General features: G+C 44.9%; 1 long non-coding RNA gene across 3 annotated transcripts in view; it reads left to right on the top strand.

Moving 5' to 3' along the window:
• The window catches only part of LOC133500987 (uncharacterized), a 301872-nt gene that overhangs the window by 112350 nt on the left and 164313 nt on the right, over positions 1-25209 (top strand). For all 3 annotated transcript variants that reach the window (XR_009795068.1, XR_009795067.1, XR_009795069.1), the window contains exon 4: positions 15631-15693. This is a non-coding gene — a long non-coding RNA (uncharacterized LOC133500987). The remainder of the gene's footprint in view (positions 1-15630; positions 15694-25209) is intronic.

Below are 25209 nucleotides of genomic sequence, written 5' to 3'. Positions count from 1 at the left end.
GGATTACTCCACTTGATACCTGATTTTAACTCAGTTAGTACAACTGATATACCAGACCCGACTTCGACTAATCTTCCCATGAAATCACAAAACATGAAGACAGGACAAGGTATAATCAATAATGCAGCGTTTATAACACTCAAAATGATGTTGTAACCTGTTGTTACTCAGTGGAGTGGTTGACCCCGCAGGCTGCGCATCTTAGTAGGGTGTGGCAGTGACACGCAAGCACCATCAGAAACTGTAGCTGCAGAGGTAGTTTCTTGGTGGGTAAAGTAAAATGTATTGCTCAGTTTGGCTACAAGAAAATATTTTAGCATTTGCTTGAGGAGCTCATTTTAGTGGGAGGTTCTCAGATTAGTTGATGGTTCAGGTCTGGTCATCTCCCTAATGGAATGTTAGGGCATGTCCAACTCAGAGGAAACCTTGGTTCATACCTGGTTGGGGCTGGATGGACAGAGCTCAGTCCATAGTTTTCAGTGAATCCCACAAGATGCCATACTTAAGTGGTATTCATTGGATTTTTGGTTTTTATGCCTCAGATGTTTTTTCATTCCAATATTCACTGTAATTATGACTTCACTCCTGTTTTAATGATAGACTATGGTGTGTTCTGATTTACATTCAATCTTGGGTTTCCTTGCACCAGTCAGAATGGAACTCTGTTACATTTGTTGCTTTATTCGTTTATCACTACTTTTTTTCCCCTTTACACTTTGTGCCCGATAAAAAAGAACGATGACTTTTTTGTTGTTGTTGTTGTTGTTGTCACACCTTTCTACAACACTTTTTTTCCAGTGTCGACCCAAAAAGAATCGGGGGACGTTGTTCAAGGACTGATTTGAACTGGAGAAAGCAAATTGCAGAAAGCAGCCATGTACTAAATTTGTGCAAGGTAGAAGCCTAGTTGTTAAATAAGTCTTGGTTATTTCACTTTATAAGCAAAAGCACTGCGGTTTGGCTCCAAGAATATGTCTGGGGGCTTCACCGAGGGAAGTTGAGTCGCCTCCTTTATCTTTGTCCCCCCGACTTCTCTCTAAGCCCCCGTACTTCATATTCAGCAGCCCGCGGCTTGAGCCTATCTTGTCTCCTCCCTTTTTTCAATTAATTCTCTTAGAGCGCCAACACGCAATATACTTTAACGCGCTTCCCTAAATGGAACTCGTGCAGTATATGCATGGTGGCATTTGGCGCGTGGAAGAGGGGGTGGGGGGTTGGCGGGGTGGCTCTGGGGGCCCTTGTGCAAAATGAGCTAACAAGCCCACCGTGCCGCGCGACGACCGAACGCAGCTGTTGGAGTCACAACACATCTAATACACATTTCATCACTTCTTAAACAAGCCATCAGCAAGTCTAATGCTCCAGGATGGTGAGCGGCGCTGTGATACATGTGCCTTCAAAGCTGTTTCTTAAACATCAGCACTTAGTACTCAATCCCCCCACCCCTCCAAGCCCTCCACCACACTGCCCAACCCATACAGTCAGCAAGCAATGCTGATAAGTCACATTTAGAATTTTTTTTTTCGTCACCCAGATTTATTCAACCAACGGAGCTCCAACTGATGCCACTCGTCACAAAGCTCTAATTAATGTGACCCGTCACTGCCGCCTTATTCTGTAACTGGCGCCCAATCTGCATGGCAAATATGGCTAAATATGTATCACAGGTGGACAGCTCGGGCTTTTTCACATTTTTGAATGGAGTGAACACAGACAAAGTGTCACTCGAGCGAGGGCGTCATATTCATCCCTGCATGTCTGTCTCAGGGCTTAAGACTTACTCTCTCATGACATCTTACCATTTTAAACCTTATTTGGTTTGCAAAAGTGAAACTAAGCTCTTTTTTTTTTCCACTTCCTCGTGTAGAATTTTTGGATGGCAAAGCCCTAGACCGAGATAAGGAGGGGTATAACTTTTGGGGATTGCAGGAGGGATGTGTAAGGGAGGTCACCGGGGATGAGAGGGGAGCAACAGCCGGGGCACAGAGGGGTGGAGGGTTTTTTTTTTTTTTTTTTTTTTTTTTTTTGGCGAGTGGGCCGAGGCAGCAAAGATACTCCACGGAGTCACTCCAGAGAGATTGAAAGGGAAACTTCTCTGCTGTGACCGACAGGCCACAATCCCATGATGCCTGGCAGTCTCTGCGGTACTCACTACCCTCCCCTCGTTTGGTAGTCCACAGAAAGTCAGCATAGGATGATGCGAGGTCAAGATGTGAGAACAGACTGTCCATATATTATTGGCTTTCTTGGTTTTCATGGGGTGAAGTTGTGTGAAGGACATGAACAAACACGATTGACCCAAATTATATTGTTCAGACTTTTATGTCTGAGGACTTTTTGTTCAGGACCAATAGAGAAAAAAAACGTTTTACACAAAAGTCTGTCCTAATAATGCCCCAGAAACAAGCCTAGACATCCGAAACAAAAATGTCCCATTTTTTTTGGGTACTTGTCTTTACAGTGTTGTGAGCGTTTTATTCTTGAGTGGAGATGGTGTGGTCTGACCATCCAGAAATTGTTTGTTTGAAGAACAATTCTGTCAGCTAAAAGAGATACAGTACATCTTTTCATTGGCTTTGTAGCTATAGAGTGTTTCCAGCTCACACAGGACACATCTGTGCGTAATTAGGTCTTCAGTGACGCTAACATACATGCATCTGGAGAAATCCTATGGGAAGCACATGCATGATCCACACAAGAACATCAGGGCGAGATCCAAACCCTTACCCTCACGGACTGACGGATGAGGGCGGCAGGGCCGTTTAAATGTCTCTCAGCAAACACCGTTAGGCCCATGTAAACAGCACTCCATTGATCAGCCACTATTCATGATCAGCACGTCTCAGGCTGCACTGGATTAGTCAACATACCGACCTCCTCCCAATGTTTGCTCCAACCAGGCCAATTTCAATGCCAAGGCCTCATCGGGACGCTGCTCACGCTCGAGGGTGAAGGGAACCCGAGGTGCTCGTGCAGAAATATTGAACCGTCAAACTCTGGGAGCGGCATCGGTAAGCCTCTGCGCAAACTATTTTAACAACTTTGCGGCGATGCAATGCTGTTTATCTACTCTGACAACTGTGACAGGGTATCACACTATGAGCACCGAGCCGGTTTTGCTAATAGCCCCTCGGACTACAGCAGTAGCTTACTCACTCGCTACTGGAAAAGAGAGTCTGAGAGTGACAGCCATAGGGATGGAGAATGAGGGGTGTCCATGCATGGAGGGCAGCTTCATTGTGACCCCCTATTTTCACTATTACACTATACGTCCCCCTCAAGCTCCAACCGCAACCACCTCCTTTTGCATGGTAATTATTTTCCAGCCCAAAGGTAGCTGCAGGCAACGTCAGCCACTGAGTCAGGGCCCAGCGCATTAGCTGGCCGCTGCATTATTTATTTGTGCACGGGCAGCCGGATGGATACCCCAAGTCCACAGAGACTCGAGGCAAGGGGAGGGGTAACGGCTCCCCTCTCAATGTCATTGTGTGAGGCGTTTATGGTGCCCCACGATACCTCGCCGCCGAGTGGCTCAAGGGCAAAACGGCACGAGACACTTTGCGTGGGATTCCTCGTTAGGTACGTAATGTATTCTTAAAAGCAGGTCAGAGGTCTGGTGACTGGCCTTCGTTTATGCAGGAGGCAACCGTTAAGGGTCCACTGGATGACCATCTAAAGGGTCCTTCAGGACACTGCGGAATGCCAGGCGAAATGGAGGTTCGCTTAGTTCAAATTGCCTTAAGGCACTCAATGTACTAGACTGCCATATGTAGACAGTCCACCCCTGGGTGCTATGGGTAAAATAGGTGTGTTTACACCGTTACCAATAAAGCGTTATTTCACGCAAATACCAGTGGGTTAGGCCAGGTCAAAACATGTCAAGCTGGCACAAAAAGACAACACGACATGGCTCAGTGATTGTGACGTTTGGGGAGCTAATACCCAAGCGTGCCCCCGTCTACTCCCCCGACTGGCTGGTTCTGTCCGACATGAAACCACCCTGACCTGTCAGCCCCACACCATCGCATGGTAGCGCCTGCGATGACAGCCCGACCAGTGTCCCTGTCACGGCTTTCATACACACGAGCCCACCATGTGTGTGTCCGCTACTGCAGCGCCCCCCCCTCAACCCTCATCCCACCCCACCCGGTCTCGCTATCCTTGTTCCTCGTCGTGTCCCCGCTTGCAAGCCGGCTCGTCCGCATGAGACGCTCAGATGGCCTCGTGACATGACAGGGACACGGTATCGATGCTCCGCGGAGCACCTGCAAGGCCGAAGACGTCAGCCTGGCTCTATAATGAAAAAGATCTACAACAGTCTTGTGTTCCAAGACAGATTTACTTTTCTTGGGAACCAAACTTTCTCAATGTCTTGTGAAAGAACAAGAGAAAAAGATGCTCAAGGCTTGTACAGTCATAAAGGCCTAAATGGAAATCACCTGCAATAAATATGATTGCAATTTTAGAGCTTTACTGGTAGACAGACCTTAAGTATCATCCACAACCTAATTTGAGGAGCTACTCAAAAAGTCAGCCATCCATTTTTTATGGTCCTTGTCCTTTCCCAGTTGTCTTCTGGCAAGAGGTGGAGTAGACCCAGTACTGGCCAACAGCCAAACACAGACTACACTCTGCAGTGGTCAACTGTTAATTGCATGGCTTGAGAGAGCAGACTTCGATGGTTTGGACATGTCCAAAGGCGAGAGAGTGAGTTTATTGGTTGAAGGGCACTGAGGATGGGGCTGCCAGGCTAAAGAGTGAGAGGAAGACCAAAGAGAAGGTTGATGAATGTGGCGAGGGAAGACATGAGGGCAGTTGGGGTTAGAGAAGAAGATGCAGGAGATGGGCTAAGATGGAAAAAGATGACACACTGTGGCGACCCCTAATGGGACACAAAAGGAAAAGTAGAAGAAGAAGAAGAAGATGTAAACAAAAAGCATGCACATTCACACCTAGGGACAATTTAGTTTGTTAGGTTTTAGTTGGGTTTTCAGTTTAATTTAACTCGTGTTTTTCAAATGTGGAAGCAAGCCGGACTACCCGAAAAGAACACACAAGCATAGGATGAGAGAAACGCCAATGCCGAGATTCGTACCCACAACTTCATAACTGTGCTGTAGGCATGTTAATCACTGATACAACATCCTGCCCAAGTGTTCTTAGGTTAGATATAGATGAATTGTTGCCAAATACTCATTGGGAGTTCAATTCGTGGTTTGTCACTTCAGATATTTGGACTGAATGTTTTGGTGGACATATTTTAGCATACCTTTTTAAGAACGGCCCCATTTCTTTTTTTGTGTAGTGCAACATGCTGATGCATTTCATGCAAAAAAATTTGTTTCCAGGACAGTGCACCAAAATGGATGGTTTGTGTCAATAAGGGTGTGCAAACCACAAAGTTTTATTGTTTGATTTATTTGAAGATCTTAACACGCGTAATAAACTTTGTGTTGTATTGTTTGTAAGAAAAGTGCTCACAAAGAAGTCAGACTGCAAAGTCATTCCATTTTACCTCAATTGTTTCAAGACACAATTTATACCGTTCAAGTGAGGAATTGATAAACGCGCCCATCCGGATTACACATTCAGTATGATAATCAATGGATTCAGATCAACATCATAACCATTTCTAGTAATCACCCAAGACTATTGCGAATACTCTTGTCAGAATACGTAGTTTTCGAAGAAATCCAAGTATTTAGTTAATTCATGACGATTTAGTTCATGTTGTTGTTGTTGTGGCAGAAGAATTTAAAGTGGAGGTGGGATGCATCAGGGATCTGCTCTGAGCACCTTCCTGTTTGCGGTAGTAATGGATAGGTCTGACAGATGAGGTTAGACTGGAATCCCCTTGGAGTACGATGTTTGCAGATGATATTGTGATATGCAGTGAAAGCAGGGAGCAGGAGCAGGCGGAAGAACAATTAGAAAGATGGAGGCACGCACTGGAAAGGAGAAGAATGAAGATTAGCCGAAGTAAAACAGAATATATGTGCATGAATGAGAGGGGCGTGGGGGAAGAGTGAAGGTCCAGGGAGAAGAGATAGCGAAGGTGGACGACTTCAAATACTTGGGGTCAACAATAGAGCACAATGGAGAGTGTGTGAAGGAAGTGCAGAAACGGGTCCAAGTGGGGTGGAACAGTTGGGGGAAGGTGTCTGGTGGGTTATGTGACAGAAGAGTCTCAGCTAGGATGAAGGGCAAAGTTTATAAAACAGTGGTGAGGCCGGCCATGATGTACGGATTAGAGACGGTGGCACTGAAGAGACAACAGGAAGCAAAACTGGAGGTGGCAGAAATGAAGATGCTGAGTTTCTCGCTTGGATAGGATTTGAAACGAGCTCATTAGAGGGACAGCCAAAGTTGAATGTTTTGATGACAAGGTTAGAGAGAGCAGACTTAGATGGTTTGGACATGTTCAGAGGCGAGAGAGTGAGTATATTGGTTGAAGGGTGCTGAGGATGGAGCTGCTGCAAAAGAGCAAGAGGAAGACCAAAGAAAAGGTTGATGGATGTTGTGAGGGAGGACATGAGGACAGTGGGTGTTGGAGGGGAAGATGCACGAGATAGTTTTAAATTGAAAAAGATAACACACTGTGGCGACCCCGAACGAGCAAAGCCAAAAGGAAAAAAAAGAAGTTTACTTGTTCAACTATGAAAGACAGGAACCGAATGACAAAACAATCTGAAAATATGAAAAAGAGTTTAAATGATGAAGACAGTTCCCCTTTGCCCTGACACTGTGCCTAATGGGAGCCGACGCCACCGGAGCGATCTGTACAACTGGGACAGGACAGCCGGAGCAACACATCGCAGGCGGCCGACCTCCCAATTATTTTGGGCTCATTTTATTTTTTATGGTGCTGCTTGCTTTCTCCTCGAAAGGCTGGATGGAGAACCGGTGGAAGAAAATGCGGCAGAACACTGAGCCATGCGCTTGACAGCGCTTATGATCCAGCTGACTGTCACATGCGACGAGGTTCCACTCCAGTGCGTTTACATACACACATGCTCTCACAACGTGCATATATTTTTAAACTGTATCCATTGCGTGTCATGTAAAATGTACGCAAGTACAGTATGCCACAACACAAACACTGTCAACTTGTCAAGGCCCAGTGGTGTGCCATTTAGTCACGTTGCATAATCCATGTTAGCCCTCAACAGAACTCAGTCTTATTCAGAAATAATGACGACTTCAGTAGAAAGTCTTCCTTCACGCAAATGTCTTGTTCTCTTCTGTTGAAGAATTAGTGGACCCTAAAGTCCTTGGTAAGATATTTTAGGCACCAAAGAGAACAGTGCTGTTAACAACCCTGCCAAATTTTAATCATTAAAAAAGTCAGTCATGAAATGATGATTCCAAACCACGAAAAATAAACCCGAAATCTCCACCCTCATAAGCGGTGGGCATGTCCGATGAATGTGCTGAAAGCACGCCTCACTCATCTGTCAACTATCAAATACCTGACATCTAGCTATCTTATGCCTATAAATCCCTATATGTTTGAGTCACGAAACTATATCACCTAAAATCCTCCAAAACCGAGAAGCCCCTACCAGGGTCTTTAAGTACAGTGGATGTTGTGATTGTGACAATGCAATACAAGTGTTAATCCTGCCCTCCACCACCCGCCTCCAGTAACATCCTTCTTCACGCTCATTTTTAAACTGACAATAAGCTATTGCAGTGAACATACAAACAAGCATAAACCAAGATTTGAACCTGTGTCTTTGTAGACCTAGAGAAAGCCGGTGACAGAGTATCAAGAGAGGAGCTGTGGTACTGCATCCGCAGGTCTGGTGTGGTGGAGAAATATGTTAGAATAGTATAGGACATGTATGAGGGCAGCAGAACAGCGGTGAGATGTGTCGTTGTTGTGACAGAAGAATTTAAGGTAGGGGTGGGACTGCATCAGGGATCTGCTCTGAGCCCCTTCCTGTAGTAATGGATAGGTTTACAGATGAGGTTAGAGAGTAATCCCTTTGGACCATAATGTTCGCAGATGATATTGTGATCTGCAGTGAAAGCAGGGAGCAGGAGCAGGCGGAAGAACAATTACAAAGATGGAGGCACGCACTGGAAAGGAGAGGAATGAAGATTATCTGAAATAAAACAGAATATATGTGTGTGAATGAGAGGGGTGGAGGGGGGTGGACGACTTCAAATACTTGGGGTCAACAATACAGACCAATGGTGAGTTTGGTAAAGAAGTGAAGAAACACATCCAAGCGGGATGGAACAGGAAGCCGAAAGGAAAAGAAGAAGAAGAACCCCAGAACTGTGATAATGTGAATATATTGATCAATAGGGTAACTTACTGCCAACTACAAAAATATTTAATGAAAGGTTTTGGGAAACAGAACTAATTCTACTCGAAAATTGGTGTCAATCATCAAGTCACGCAACTTTGCTTCCGTGCTGTCACCTATCACGAAAACAGCAAACGACAGCCTGTAATTTGCCTCAAATGAACGCTATCATATGCGTCTTTCACTCATCCTTTTACTTCGGTGTCATTCACGCCCTGCCGATAATCGATGTCGCTCAAAGATGAACCGACGTCTGTCACAACCAGTCAAACAGTAAAGTCAAAAAGAACTTTCCCGCACCAATTCTCTTTTAATTCTACTTCCTCAGCACTTAGAAGAAAAAGAAGTAAATATGTAGGAAAACTGTAATGAGTCTCATTGTAGCACATCTTTTCTTCTTTGTCTACGCATTGCCCAAAGGGAAACGCCCTGTGCCTGCATATGCAGCTTCAGCACTTTGTTTTGCTCTGAAGTAAAAAAAAAAAAGATATAAATGAAGATTACTCCTCTTGTAACCATTTTGTGGCTAAAAAAAAAAAAAAAAAACAAGAGCCGTGTGAGGTGACAACTTTACCAACCGCTACGCTAACTGCCCGTGAGTCTGTCCTTAGAGCCTTTCCTGCATTTGTGTATTCTATACAGCAGCGATCGGCGCTCCCCTTTTCTTGCCTTTAATTACAGTAAGTACAGCGGACCCCCCCCGGGCTTGTTTGAACAGATCAACCTAGCGGAGGAACCAAGAAAATGCTAATTAGCCTCCTAATGTTGCTGACCGCGCTGGTCCCCCCCCCCCCCCAGCACTGCTGAGTTGTATTGACAAAAAAAAAAGAAGAATTAGAGAGAGAGAGAGGACAATAGGAATCTGTATTCAAATGATGAGCTCAGCCAGTGTGGGAAGACATACAGTACTTTAGATACATTCCAAAAGTATTGGAACGGTGAGACCAAGTCCAAACTCAAAACCGAGTTGACGCTTGCTGAACAGACGGTAGTGTTCGCTGGAAGAGCTTTCCCTTCATACTTAAAAGACTAAAAACTTTGGAAGAATTTAGGACTGGGAAAAGTACCAACCACACAACTCAACGTAACATTTAAAAAAAAAAAATGGCATTTTTCAATGGGTGAAAGTCACACCAGCATTGCCATGGAGAGTTTTATTAGTTGTTTTACACACAATTTCTTTACACTAGCATTCTTGATTATATTGTGTGTTAAAAAAAATAAAAAAGACGTTTGAGGAAATGTGATTTTTTTTTTTTTAATTTTAAATCAAAATTGAACACAGGTGCATGAGCACCGAGGCCGCGGCCCAGCCTCAGCCAGACTCTGCCGCGAGCAGCCTCAAGGTGAATTGAGTTTAAGAACCCTGTTCTAGTGTGTGAGGACAATTTTTTTAATGTAATTTTTTGTGGCTTTTCCATTTCATAGCTGGCTTGTACTATTACATAAATGTGGATGAAAGAATGGAGCAACTTCTTCAAAGCACATTCAGTCTTGCCACATTGATTTTGTCGCTTTGTTTTGCACTTTTTCCGAGCCCTCTAGCAACTTTTTGTCAAAAAACAAAACAAAAAAACCCCACAACTTTAGTTCTTGCTGAGAAGCGTTCTTTTTCGTCAGCTGATGAATGAGAACATCATAATGCACTTTTATATGTAGTTACCGTAATTCCCGGCCTACAGAGAGCACGTGGTTACAAGCCTCACTGAGTACATTTGTAAAGGAAATACCATTTGGTACATACAGACGCCGCAGCTGTGTAAAAGCTGCAAGTGCCCACATTGAAACCCACTTTCAAACACGAGATATTTACAAAAAAGACAGTACACAGAGTTTAACACTAGTGCTAACGCTAGCGCCGCGCTAATGCTAGTGCCAATGCTATAAAATAAAATAAAACTTACCGGTAAATATCACTGAGACACGCCAGTAACACAGCAGCAACACGCTAGCACAGTGCTAACTTTAGCGCAGCGCTAACAGGGCCGGTAAAAGTCACTTCTTTGGCACATCTATTCCACCGGTCTCATTCTTACCTTTTACGCTCGAGTGCCCACTAGCGGCCGTTAGGAAAAAATACACAAATAAGCCGCACAACCGTATAAACCGTAGGGTTGAAAGCATGTGGGAAAAAGTCGTGGCTTGTAGGCCGGAAATTACGGAGTTTATTGTGTTGGAAGTTTTTCACCCAAGGTATGTGCTATACTATATGTACACGGCACATGGAAACATCACAAAACACAAATATCACCCAACTACAGAAGGTATGGTCCAGTGGCCAGAATTCAGCCATTGCTTGAAAGTGGCACTCAATCTTCACTAAGCCTACTGGGCAAGTGGTAGGCGGAGAAACTTGCTGTGGGGTGGTTATTATGTAAGTCCATTCGAGAAATATGCAGTGGTTGTTTAATTTCACAAGAGATTGGTGCTGTTGTCTGGCCTTTTTTTGAAAATGCTTTGTCTTGTGAGCAAAAATTTGAGATATGAACGATGTACGGTGGGAGTGAGCTCAACTCGACACACTTCACAACAAGCAGCATCTTAGTAGAATAGGGGGAAAAAGAGCATTTCAGCTATTTATTGCCACTCCAAGTTGAAACGCAAATTACATTTTGTGTATTTAAAACAGAACAAGAGAGTCACTGATGGTGTAGTGCTGTGGGCAGCATGGGATCGATTCCCGCTCAGTGATGATGTCGATATCGGCCCTGCGACTGACTGGCGACCAGTTCAGGGTGTAGTCAGCCTTTTGCCTGAAGCTAGCTGGAATAGGCTCCAGCTTTCCTGGAACCCTTCTGAGGATAAGCGACTTGGATAATGAATGAAAACAGAACAACCCTGGTAAAAAGTGCATTAGTTTAATACTGACACCAATTGGGGAACAACAGTGGCGGTGTTATAACACTTCAAAGCAACGGCTATTTAAAAACATGATGAAGCAGCACATGTAGACTGATAATATAGCAGGACTCAGTCATATATGCATCATAATCTTGTATAATGGGAAATGTGACTACGGCATACGACACAGCCGAAGTCTACAATATATTCTTGGACAGTGAAGAAAATAAGTATTTGAACACCCTGCCATATCACAAGTTGTCCCACTTAGAAATCATGGAGTGGTCTGAAATTTTCATCCTAGTTAAAAAAAAAAAAATCATACATTGTGATTTCTGGATTTTTCTTTTTAGATTATCTCTCTCACAGTGGACATGCACCTACGATAAAAATTTGACCCCTCCATGATTTCTAAGTGGGAGAACTTGCAATATAGCAGGGTGATCAAATACTTATTTTCTTCACTGTATCTGTGTTATACTTCCCCCAGGTGGCAGATTCTCATCCAACTGTAGCAGCACAATAGCCATTGAATCGAAGCAAAAAAAAACTTTTTCACTTTTACATTTTTTTATCTGTCACGACAGCTCGTTTTGTTGATTTTATTATGACAGAGCGCTATTTTTCCAAATATTACTGTTGACTTTTATGAGTGCTTTGAGTACCGGGTGTGGTCAAGCCAGTTTGTCGACGTTGCTGGACCCAGTAGAACTTGTGGTGCTCAAGCGGAGTGTGAGGGAAAAAGCTTCTAATACATTCCGTGTTTCTGTTTCTGTGTGTGTGCGTGCGTATGACTGGGAATCGTGATCAATACTATTGACCTGTTTACCTTGGTGCTGCTTTACCACTTGAAACATTAAAAGCAGACTATTAGTAATTCTCTGGTCCTGCTTTTTTTTTTTTACTGATTGGACAGCGTGGACCATGGGTGGGTGGGGGTCGGGAAGAAGCGGGTCGGAGGGGTTAACGGTATATATTTATAAATAAAAGTAAATCAGACCCTAAGCGTAATCCTCTTGACTTCAAGCTAGCAGATTTTGCCAGTGTCTGGCCCCTCGCCTCGCACTCGATGTGGTCGCTCAAGCCTATCGGGGCGCCGCGGGGCATTGGGGTGGGGTGGGGGGCTGAGAGCGGCGCCTCCGCCGCCCTCGCCCCCGACCCTCGGGCGCTTCTGTTCTTGCGGCCCCCATCGCCTGGCTTTACCCCCCCCCCACCGTCCCCTCCTCCCCAAACTCTCCCCTTCGCTCCTGTATTCCTTAAAATGCTTCGTTACCACTTTTTTTTTTATTTGTTTGTCCATCGATTTCTCATCCCTTGGTCCCTCGCCGCCATCCCGCCCCCATTTGCTGGCGTGCAGAGGTCCATCTCGCGTTTTTGTTGATGCATGCTGATTTATTTACTTATTTCTAGTCACAGTTGGCAGGTAGCGGCTTTGGCGGAATCCACTTTGTACCATCCGGGACCAATTCGCAGCGCTCCCTGCTCTCTGACCGTGTATTTTTTTAATTCCCCCTGATGTCAACGGGCTGTGGTAATGTCTCCCCGAACCCACCTGAGAAGGTGATTGACACCTGGCCCCTTCCTGTGGAGCCCCCCCCCCCCCCAAAAAAAAAAAACATATTCTTGCCTGTACTCCAGTTCCTTCATGTTATCTACAGGCCTCTCGCATGAAATGATGCCTGCATGGTTAAGTGCGAAGGAAGGGCAAAGGGGATGATTCGGGGGGCACCGTGTGGGTAGGCGAGGTTGATGAAATCTCCCGGGGAGGTGGTTCTTCCCCCCCCCCCCCCATCTCACCCTTACGTTTCCAAACACTCCACTGTTTCGCTTCCTTTTCCTCGCTCTCCTACACTGTCTCCCTGCTGGTTTATGCATTAGTATTCATAGTGGTTGGACTCTGTTTGGAAGAGAAAGAGGGTTGGGGGTGGGGGGTTGGAGTAGGGGGGGGCTCCCCCTTGCCAGCTGCTATACGGGGATTGGCTGTATAATGGCAGCAGACATTCAGACAAACAGGAAATGCTCGGGAACACAGACAAAAAAAAACCAGCCGTGAGAATTAGGGACCAATTAATCTGTTGGGAAAAAGTGGCGAGAATGACATTCACTAAGAGCGAAGACCTCTGCCAAGGCCCGCCAAGGCCCCCCATTTTGGATTGCCACCAAATGGCGCCCCCGCATTGATCCAGCTTGCTGATTAACGGCTGTGTTTTGTCACCAAGATTGATGCAAGTCACTTAGGAATTAGGATGTTTTTACTCCGTCCCTTCTCACGCTACATTTTTGTTACCAAGAGTCGAGTAATATTTATTGCATTAAGGTGCGCTTTTTTACTCAAATTTTGATTGCAATTTCTTTTTCATTCATTTTTTCACTGAGTGCAGTAATTAATTTATACAAACAAAAATACAAATAGTCAAAGAACCTTTAACACACGCCAACATTTTTGTAATTGGTTATAATAGCATTAAGTAATGATCACGGAATTTTTTAAATAAAAAAAAAAACATCAACATCACATATATTAAGTCTCGCATGACCTCCAACTCATTCAAATATTGTAAAACTTCAGCCATCATCCAAGTGACAGTCAATTTTTGAGGGTCTGGTGTCAGTGAACGCACATTGGATCCTTCCAGGAGGGGACAGCAGAGAGCAGGGTGACCGCCTCTCCTTTATTGAGAAGAGGAGGAGGAAGAGGAAAACTGGGGGGGGGGGGGGGGTGAAAGAATGTCCTCATCTCCCAAGAACACAACCAGGAACGGAGATTGCTTGTTTTGCGTAATGAGTGAGATGTCAATCACTGGTTCAAATTTGGGAAAGGCACACTTTGTACACTAATCCAGAGGTCAGGGGACTCGCCAACCTCCTTAATCATGCAGATGAACTTGACCTTGGCCGGCCTTGGCTCTCCGCTCACCGACCCTGCCCCCCGCTCCCCTCCCCGTTCGCCCCACCAACCCCACCAAGCCGACCTCACTTTGCATCCCTGATTGTGTTACGCCGCGTTTCCCTATCATCAGCAGACGGCGGATGCACCCTGCAAGCACCTTTTTAAAAAGTTTTTTTCCCCCCCTCAAATAATCAACATAATTCAGATGAAGGTGAATAAACGGCGATGTAAAGAACACCAGGCATCAAACAATAAGCGTCCTTGTTGTTATTGCAATTTGTGTTTAGCCATGAAGAGCCTGCTCCATTGGAGGGTTGGGTGGGGGGGGTCTAAATTAAGAGGCTGACCTTCAACAAGCACCCCCTTTTTTTTCATTAGCCACGTGCTGCTTACCCCCCCCAAAAAAAAAAAAGTCAAGCAAGGGCAGAAGGAGGCCAGAATCAATGATCACTACTAGTGCATTGATGAGGACCTTTAAATTTTGAGTCTTGAGTCAGAAAAATAACGATCCAGAAATTGGATTTCAAAACATTTCACATTATTTATTGCAATTTAGTGAATTTACTTACATGCATTTAACTATGAAACGAGATGTGAGCGATGACTGCCTGACCTCCTCTAAAAATAATGCATATACACACGCTCAAGTGGAGGTGGCTAAACTTGTCTGACTTCCATCCATCCATTTTCTTTGCTGCTTATCCTCATGAGGGTCGCAGGGAGTGCTATAGCCGATCCCAGCTGTCAATGGGCAGGAGGCGGGGTACACCCTGAACTGGTTGCCAGCCAATCGCAGGGCACATGGAGACAAACAGTCACACTCACAATCACACCTAGGGGCAATTTAGAGTGTCCAATTAATGTTGCATGTTTTTGGGATGTGGGAGGAAACCGGAGTGTGCGGAGGAAACCCACGCAGGCACGGGGAGAACATGCAAACTCCACACGGGCGGGGCCGGGATTGAACCCGGGTCCTCAGAACTGTGAGGCCAACGCTTTACCACCCTCAGTCGTAATCTTCTACTCAAAAGCTGCGTTGATTTGAACTCCAAAGTGATGCCACATCGCCATCTAGAAGGATCTTTAAGTCATTACAGTGCTTTAAAAACCTGAATTTTGCAAACTGAACGAGACCCTCGTTCAGACCTACACATCAAAAAATGTACTTAGCGGATCTATACGTCAATGGCACTAAACGGTTGGATTCCAGTTGACCATTGGAAATATCCACCTCAGTGAATGTGTTAAAAAGTCAGTTTAACATTATTTGCCTTCTGCCTTGAATTAATTTTACAGTAGATCCCTTCATATAGTTCAATACCCACGAATTCCCCTCGCCACTGTTTTTTTTTTTTTTTAACTTTTTACAATTTTTGTATGATTTTTTTGGGGGGAGAAGGGGGGTGGAGAGAGAACCGACCTCAAAAATGTTTGTTTTATTCCCACTTGAGAATTTTTTTTTAACGCTAATTTTTTATTTTAGTTATATAAATTTTTGTATTGGCGGCCGCTGGCCTCCGCCAATAGCGGGGGTCCATTATAATGAGCGTGAGCCTACTTCACCAACTCATATTTTCTTTCCAGATTCCGTTGGAGCGACCCCCTTTTAAGAAAGACTTCCGTGGAGTCTTCACCTCAAGTCTGAAGGTAAGCCCTGTTCGCTGACATTTGCAACGCACTTCAAGTAAGCACGTAACCGCGAAAATTACGCAAGCAGCCACGGCGTTTAAGTGCTTATAAGACGGCTCGGTAGCAGATGAGGAGGCTGGCGGTTAGCTGGTTGGGTGGGGGATGGGGTTGGGGGTGGGCGGAGGCTAAATGGATGAATAAAGAAGAAAGAGGGGGAGAGCAGACATAGGCCATGGTCGATAGTGTCAAAAGCGGATGACAGATCTTAAAGAATGAATATTGATCTTTTTAGGGGGGTCCTTTACTCAGGCGACCTGCAGGAGGTCAGCCGGCGTAATTAGACCGGTGGATGTCTGTCTCTGGACTGGGGATGGGAGGCATGATACTGTCAAGGTCTGGTGGTGCTGGCCCACCACTTTGTACTGGTTTGGGTTGGTAAAATGCTCATTTGTACACTTTTTGAGTTATTAAAGATGATTTCATAGGGCAATCTGAATTCACCCGTACGCTGCATTCGTGTTGGATTGTGTTGTTACAGTTGAAATATTTGATTGTGCTTTTATGGGTTTAAAGATAGAACAAGATTAATATAGCAGACGAAGACATGATCCTACTAATTTCATATACATTGAGATGCCAGTGACCCTACTAGGGGTTAACTCGAGTCATGTCACAACAAAGCAGTTTATTGATAAACAATTCGTACACAATTCATCTAAAAAGGGGGCTCCGAGCTGTTTATTGCTACTCCCAGTTGTAGTTTGTCAAAATTGACATAAAACGAAAACAAATGTACATTGTGTATTCGAAATGGCCAGATACCTTTCGCGTTTTCTTTAGACAAGCTTGAGTCTAATGGAGACGTACAGTGAAGAAAATAAGTATTTGAACACCCTGCTGTATTGCAAGTTCTCCCTCTTAGAAATCACTGTAGTTCTGATATAAAATTTTTTACATGTAAATGTATTTCATTAGAATTGGACATTATTGTTGTAAAATGTTCAAACTTTTTTAATTAAAAAAAAATGAATCCACATACACACAATGTGTACAGTGAAGAAAATAAGTATTTGAACTCCCTGCCATATTGCAAGTTCTCCCACTTAGAAATCATAGAGGGGTCTGAAAATTTTATTGTAAGGTGCATGTCCACTGTGAGAGAATCTAAAAAGAAAAATCCAGAAATCACAATGTATGATTTATGTATTTGTGTGATACAACTACAAATAAGTATTTGAACACCTGTGGATCAGCTAGAATTCTGACCCTCAAAGACCTGTTAGTCCACCTTTAAAAGTCCACCTGAATCAGATGCACTTGTGTGAGGTCGTTAGCTGCATAAAGACACCTGTCCACCCCATGCAATCAGTAAGACTCAAACTTGCAGCATGCCCAAGACCAAAGACACCAGAGACAAAATTGTACAACTCCACACGAGTGGGAAAAGGCTACGGAGAAATTGCCAAGCAGCTTGGTGAAAAAAGGTCCACTGTTGGAGCAATCATTAGAAAATGGAAGAAGCTAAACGTGACGGTCAATCTCAATCGGAGTGGAGATCTATGCAAGATATCACCTCGTGGGGTCTCGATGATCCTTAGAGTGGTGAGGAATCAGCCCAGGACGACACGACAGGACTCGGTCAATGAGCAGAAAAGAGCTGGGAAGACATAAGTGGGGCGGACGCGGTGCACGTGACACATGCAATGGATGCGTACCCAAAGCAAAAATGCCTGAATAGAGCATTCAAGTATGTGGTGGTTATCAGAAGCTAACGTGAATCTGTGCAAGCTGAATTGACAGAATACAGGTTCCATATATTAACTTGAAAATGGCAGCGCTTATTCCCATCAAATATTCCTGGTATTTTTATTGCTGTCGCTTGTGAAATTTGACCTGAACTCCATGTAATAGTTGGAATGTAGACACTCTACTTAGAGTACATTTACATGCGTTCTATGTGTGAACAACGTAGCCGCCTTATTAATCTATGTCTCGATGCCTTTGTGTGTCTGCGTGTGTGGTTGCAACGTGTGTTTCGGTGAATTAACCCCAGTTCTGATTTAGTGCTTCACGGGCTTGGTCACAGGCCCGTGAAGCACGCACTCCCCTTTCCCAGCCTCGCGTCCTTTGTCCTCCTCGAGACTTTCCCGCTCGGCGGTTGACCCTCAGTTCGGCTCCCTCGTGCGCGAGCCCACCCCACTGTGCGCGCACGCACACACACGCAAACACACAAGTTTACGGCTGGAGATAGTCAACACTCCCACGTTGGCAGACAACACCACTGCACCAGTGTCGGTTGTCACCGCCCGGGGACGTCTCATGGTAGGGTGAACTTGGAGTGAACCTGCTCTAAACATAAATAACATCGTGCTATCATCTCCCCACCCGCTCTCTCTTCTTCTTTAGCCTCTGTCTGGTTTTATTTTTTTTTTCTTTGCCTCCCAGTTCTAGTTCCCTCACTCTTTTCATGTGAGCGCAAATAGAAGCATTAACGCCAATGGATGCCACGCGGCTCCCGATGCAGGCAAACGTACACTCGCTCAACCCTGGAAGCACCTGCGCGAGGCCATTGAACGCGACAATGGCGCCAGCATCAAAGCCGTGTTCAAAGATTGGATTTTATTAGATGTTGTGTTCGTTCTTTGCGCTGCTTCCTTCGCTAACGACGGAACCTTTTAAGTTGGGCGCCGCTGAGGTCGTACAATCTGTAAATTATAAAAATAAATAAATAAGGGGTGGGGCATACGTCTCGAAAACAATGATTCTCAAATTGTGGATTGCGAGCCATATTTTAAAATGTGTGTACATATGGGGACAGTTGCGCCAATAAGACTAATAAATCTTACCTTCAGGCCAATTAAAACCTCTGATGTGATTGTGACGTATAATCACGTAAATCTGAAATCCCCACATAAATACTGTAAAGTAGGTCTAGAGAGGACCCCCCACACAAAAAAAGAAAAAACCCTAAAAAAATTGCATATTCTAGTGTGCCTTATACAGTAATTTCTATCGAGGTCTTATTTTGAGAATTTATTTCCATTTATTTTGATTTTGTTTTTTAAATAACTGTAGGTGGCATGGTGGATCAGCTGGAAAGCGTTGGCCTCACAATTCTGAGGTCCCAGGTTCAATCCCGGACCCGCCTGTGTGGAGTTTGCATATTCTCCCCGTGCCTACGTGGGTTTTCTCCCGGCACTCCGGTTTCCTCCCACGTCCCCAAAACATGCAACATTAATTGGACACCCTAAAATTTACCCTCACTGTGATTGCGAGTGTGACTGTTTGTCTCCATGTGCCCTGCGATTGGCTGGCAACCAGTTCAGGGTGGACCCTGCCTCCTGCCCGTTGAAAGCTGGGATAGGCTCCACCATGCCCCGCGACCGTTGTGAGGATAAGTGGCATAGAAAATGGATGGTTGGATTGATGGCTGGATAAATAACTGTAGGCGCCATGGTGGATCACCTGGAAAGCCTTGACCTCACAGTTCTGAGGACCCGGGTTCGATCCTGGCCCTACCTGTGTGGAGTTTCCATGTTCTCCCTGTGCCTGCGTGGGTTTTCTCCAGGCACTCCCACATCCCAAAGACAGACATTAGTTGGAAACTCCAAATTGCCCTGAGGCGTGACTGTGAGTGCGACTGGTTGTTTGTTTCTGTGTGACCTGCAATCGGCTGGCAACCCGTTCTGGGTGGGTGTACCCCGCCTCCTGCCTGAAGATCGCTGGGATAGGCTCCAGCACTCTCGCGACCCTTGTGAGGATAAGCGGTTCAGATAATAATGGTTATTGCAATTTTCATCTTCAATCGAAAGAGGCACGCACCCTCCAGAGACAAAAAGGAGGAAACCAAACACAAAATTTTGAATGGAAAAAGACTCTTGGAGTAAAGGCGAAATGTCAGCAAGCAAGCAGAACCCAGTTGCTTTGATTCGGAATACTTTGAATTGAAGTAAAGTGCACAGCATCTTAAAATGATGTTCGACCTTAGAGGTGCCACTACGCGTCATCCTTTTGTCTCCCTTCGCCGTTTATATCGCAAAATCCCCATTTTTGGCCTCCACCCTTTATCTTTCTATCTGCTCGCACTTGCTGTTAACACAGGAGGCATTTATTGATAGTCCATTCCCATTAGTGCTGTTTACCTGTCAGGGATGGCTGCACTAATGAGAGAGCTTTGGGGAGGGAAAAAAAAATAAAAAAGAGTCGGGACGGTTAACCACTAATGGATGTTTACAGCCTCCCTGGATACCATCACTATGTTTGCCGCCACCTCTGCCGTGAACCGCAATCCGCCATGTAGCTAGCGCAGGCTAATTGGTACTGTGCAGAAAGGCCAATCGGGCCCCTATTTGATTATCAAGGGGATTAAGGTGGGTGGAGAGATCACGGTTAAGGACGGAGCCAGATAAGTAGGGGAAGGAATTGGGCGGTAGGGACTGGGGGGGGGGGGGGGGGGGTGTAGCATTTGGGGATTGTGGGATCGATAACTCCGACACAGCGGGGGCTCGGGCTGAGTGCAGACGTCTGGAGCTAAATGGAGGTTTGAAGGGGGTACGCGCGAGGGTCGTAACGTCAAAAGGATCTCTGAAAGTACTATTAGCGACGGCGGTGAAGGGTAATCGTGCCATTAGAGCTGTAAGTGATACTAAATGGCGCAGGTATGGTTAAGGAAGTAGCGCACATCGCGAGGCTGGCAATGCAAATTGTCGATCAGGCATCTTAATTGTCGGCATATCCTTGAGAAAAGCACCGATAATTGTTTTCAGCATGACGGACGAGCTCGCCCTGACTTGCCAAACTCATTTCATCTGGTTTCTCGAGGCCGGCAAAGCGTGATGCGCCGCGTACCTCCCACTAACAGTATGGATCGTGTATTGCGCTTGTATTTCACGCTCCCCCGAGAAGATCAATTTGTGCCTTTATTAGATTATAACGGAAATCTTATAAGTGGGCAGATTAACCGTGGAAGGTATTTATCTGTTTATTGAACGGTCTCGGCTTGTAACCTCCGTCCTCCTGAGCTCCTCGGTGTCCTCTTCCTGTATTCCTGACTCAAGAGCTAGGCTGAGTAAACTCACGCTGAGCTAATCTTCAGTTTTGTTTGAAAAATTTCCTAGTTTGACATTCAGGCAAAGACATATCATTAGCTATATTGCCTGCTAGTAAGAGGCTGAGCTTCACTAGTTGTAAATGTCACTTCCTGTTTCTGATCAAACATGCCGCTGTTTAGCTCTTCGGTGTTCTCATCCGCCATCTCTACAGAGCTAAATGAAGTGGATAAGATCAGGTAAGCTATTCTACCAGGGGTAGCTGACACAACTACTCTCATTGCCACGGCTACAATTACCAGGCCGTCCTCCAGTGTCTCATTGGGTGTCCATTAAGCCTGGCGGGTAAGTGGTTGGTTGGTGGGGGAGCGCCAGGCTCATTGTAGTGATGGCAGAGTTTAATTACTTCCAGCCGGCGCCTGTTGTAAAACATGCTGATAAATGAGCCAACAGGACAGCGCATCATTATTTTTCGACGGTGCCAAGGCTCGCTGGAACATGATGATTAGAGTGGGTAGGAAGTGCCTGTACCTGTTAGAGTCTGAGAGAACGCACGGCGAGTTGGAAAGGGATGGCGAACGTTTATGTTCATGTACCTGCGCTGTAGGGACAAAATGACGCCTTTACTGTACTGAAAAATAAGCGTTTGAATACAGATACTGATACATTCCATACAGATTTGAACCTGTGGCTGTAATTAATGTTGAATATTCAGATGGTTCTTCGGACGGGCTGCGTGCCGAGCTTCCGTGCGGCGATGGCCGTTAGCCGAGCTTGGGTGGTGGCAGAGGCCGTTAGCCGAGCTTCGGTGGTGGAGGTTCATTTGTAATACCAAGTATGATCACTTGATTTGGACCCAAACGTATCAAGACCCAATTCAGTGAAAATATGCCTTTGTTAGTTGTTTGCTCAAATCATTACATTCATTTCCGAAAGTTGCCTGCACTTGCTGTAATAAGTCAAAGTAACGACGATCTGCTTAGTTTGTCTTCAAATAAGGTGCCCCCGTATCCTGAAAAAAAACCCCTTCAAAATAAATTCTCTTTTGAAAAAAGGCAATCTATTCAACACTTTCTGAAATTTCAGTATTATTGAGCAACGCTGCAAAAGTTTCTTTTGTAAAGCATTTGATGAATTTGTGATTAGCGTTTTTTTTTTTTTTTTTGTATTTTGGTCGACTCAACAAACATCAGAATGATCTAAAGGGGAATGGATGTCAAACTCATTTTTGTCACAGGCCACATTGTAGTTATGATTTCCCTCAGAGGGCCGTTATGACTGTGAATCCATGAAAATCTTTTGCCTCGTGATATTTACAGATGAAATTTATGAACTAGTTTTGAATTTGAGCGTAATGGGTTTTTCAACTATCGTTCATGTTTGGAAACACAAAAATGCTTGCAATAGCTCAACTTTATCATTTATATGACAATTTGAAGTTTTGTTACAGATTTTCACAAAAATCATAGAAGTTGAAGTACATGATTTGCCTTTGCAGGCCACATAAAATCATGCAGCGGGTTGGTTCTGGCCCCCGGGCCTTGAGTTTGACACCATGATCTAAAGTATCAGCAACCATTTTGTTGTGCATTTTTGGAGATACTTTGGTTCAAAACATTGTTTTTAAACACATTTTCTTTGGATGGTTTGATAACAGCCAGCACAGTGGATCAGCTGGTAAACCATCGGCCTCACAGTTCTGAGGACCCTGGTTCAATCCCGGCCACGCCTGTGTGGAGTTTGCGTGTTCTCCCCGTGCCTGCTTGGGTTTTCTCCGGGCACTCCGGTTTCCTCCCACATCCCAAAAACGTGCAACATTAACGGGCCACTCTAAATTGCCTCTCAGTGTGATTGTGAGTGCGCCTGTTTGTCTCCATGTGCCCTGCGATTGGCTGGCGACCAGTTCAGGGTGTACCCCGCCTCCTGCCCGTTGACAGCTGGGATAGGCTCCAGCACTCCCTTCGACCTTCGACCGTCGTGAGGATAAGCGGCAAATAAAAATGGATGGATGGATGGATGGATGGATTTGATAATAGTACACGTAAGAAAACAATGAGAGTCATATGTTAAATGTACAATATTGTGATCGAGTGCACTGACGTAGTTTTGACAGCATATTTCCTGAGCTTACTTAGCTACCATTGAGCATAATTCTTTCCAGTGTGTCTCGCGGTCACATGCTACTCTGCATATTGTAAACAAATACACACATACAGAGTCATTAATTTTTTACTTTTTTAGCAAAGGGGGCATATGTGGGCCCACCCATCTGATTAATTACGCACCTCCTACACCATTATTAAATCGCTGAGGCAAATGTACCACACACAATAAATCCCTCTCGGTCCATTATTAATCAAAAAGGCAACGTAAAAAACCAAAAGAGCGTCGGCCGGGCAGGTACTGCCACGGCGCTAAATCAACTTTATTGCACGACGAGCAGCTTTATGCACGTGCTCACAGGGCGGCCCTCACCATTGGCCGATCGGACGTTCGGCTTCTGGTCAGCCGTCGTGACCTTTTGCGTCATTGATTCGGCAACTTCACCAGGGCACGGAGGTGGATGAGATGCGGACAAAATAGACTCTGGGGTGGCCCAGTGATTAAAAGTACAGTAATATCGACAAGTACTATTAGACAAGTGTTTTTTAAGGTAATTTTTCAGAAAGAGGGCCTTTATGCTCCGATTAATTACATTGTTTAAAAAAAATTGAACTTTTTATTAGCCAGATCCTTCAAGAAAATTCTTTTTTTTATCACGTTTTATTTTGGTTTACATAAATTGTCTTTAAAAAATAGTAGCACTCAAGTGACCTACCCTCCATATATCATTTTTTTGCTCCATATATAGGATTGAAATGAAATGAAAATGAAATCATGCTAAGTTGTGACGCTAAAACGCTCTTTACACCAGTTTGTGGCGAGGTAGAAACTGCCCATAAACTTAACTATAATCCATCCATCCATCCATTTTCTTAGCCGCTTATCCTCACAAGGGTCGCGAGAGTGCCAGAGCCTATCCCAGACATTAACAGGCAAAAGGCGGGGTACACCTTAAACTGGTTGCCCGCAAGGACCACTTAAGGTGCCCGCCCGCGAGCCATGTTCTAATAATAGCGCAGGTCACAAATTGTTACAATGAATTGTGCTTACATTAATGAACGTTTTAAAATAAGGTCATACCAAAGAAAGTGTTTATATATTTGTAAAGTATAAGGAATTGTCATTTTGGAAGTTTGCCGCGAACAGGTCATGTATGCCGTCATACGATCGGTGCTCATGAAGTACCCCCCCAAAGCTCAAAAACGTTGGTGACCCACAAGTTGAGCGATATAATTTTATCTTTTTGGCATTCATCAGCTAAGATATTATTAGCCCACTTTAATTTGCGTCGTTTCCTATCATATCGAGCGAGAGTGACACCGTTTTGAGTATGGAACCGTGGTTGCGCTCAAAAGTGCTGATGCCCGATACGCCGGCTGCATAATGCATGCGCGTGATTAATAGTGTGTGAGGGCAGCACAAGAGATGATTGCGTTATACCGTTTAGCTTCACCTTATGTTAAACGCCAATTGATTCCAATGAATTTTAAACGCTTTCTAATTGGCGATTAAAAGCGCACCCAAAAAAAAAAAAAAAAAGGGGAGGGGAGGCGGGATCGCGTTCGGGGAGGTTGTCGAGCACGCCCGCCGACGAGAGTTTAAAGGGCATTGTCCTCTTAGCATCCGCGGGTAAATGTCACAGTTGTCTGTTAATGTGTCAAGCAAATCAAACATGCGCAGTGGCCGAGGCATGCTAAGTGACAAGTGACCTTGCTGGCGTGATGGAAGACCGCGCGCGGCCCCTTTTCTGATCTACGAGTTGGGAAACCCTGACTGGTGCCCGTCTTCAGATAGAGGCCCGAGCAATTAGACTTGAGATGGCGACTGACACTCGCCGCCGCTTATCAAAACACAGCTCCGAGTGCGCTCATGAATCCAAAATGAAATGCGGCACGTCCGACTCCAGACATGCAAAATAATCATCATAACAGAGGTCAAAAGACTTGAGAATGCTAGCGCACTAGCTAAAGTAGTCACACAACGCAGACCTCACCCAAGGCTTCACTTTTCGGCGCATGAAAAATCTCCCACACACAACACCGGCGAGGGTATCAAGTTCGTCGACACGTTGTGAATCCCGGGAAGCAAATTAAAATGGCACCCAAGCGAAATGAAAAAGAATCTGATTTTCTGAGATGCTATTTCATTGTTGAATTTTGCAATCTTGTTTTTGAGTGATAGAAGTCCGTTTTTCCACACGTGCCCTGTTTTAAAGTCATCCATGCACACATTTAATCCACTTTACATAAACACATGCACTCACGCTTAATAAGCACCATAATACCGATGTGATATAAATTGGCATATTGGTGATATATATATGTGTGTGTCTGTGTGTGTATACACACACATGCCCACGCATGTTCCCAAACTATAAACGGAC

Source organism: Syngnathoides biaculeatus, chromosome 5, assembly GCF_019802595.1.
Source record: "Syngnathoides biaculeatus isolate LvHL_M chromosome 5, ASM1980259v1, whole genome shotgun sequence".
NCBI lineage: Eukaryota > Metazoa > Chordata > Actinopteri > Syngnathiformes > Syngnathidae > Syngnathoides > Syngnathoides biaculeatus.
The sequence above is the reverse complement of the archived record's forward strand: the minus strand, read 5'-3'. Positions and strand labels throughout refer to the sequence as shown.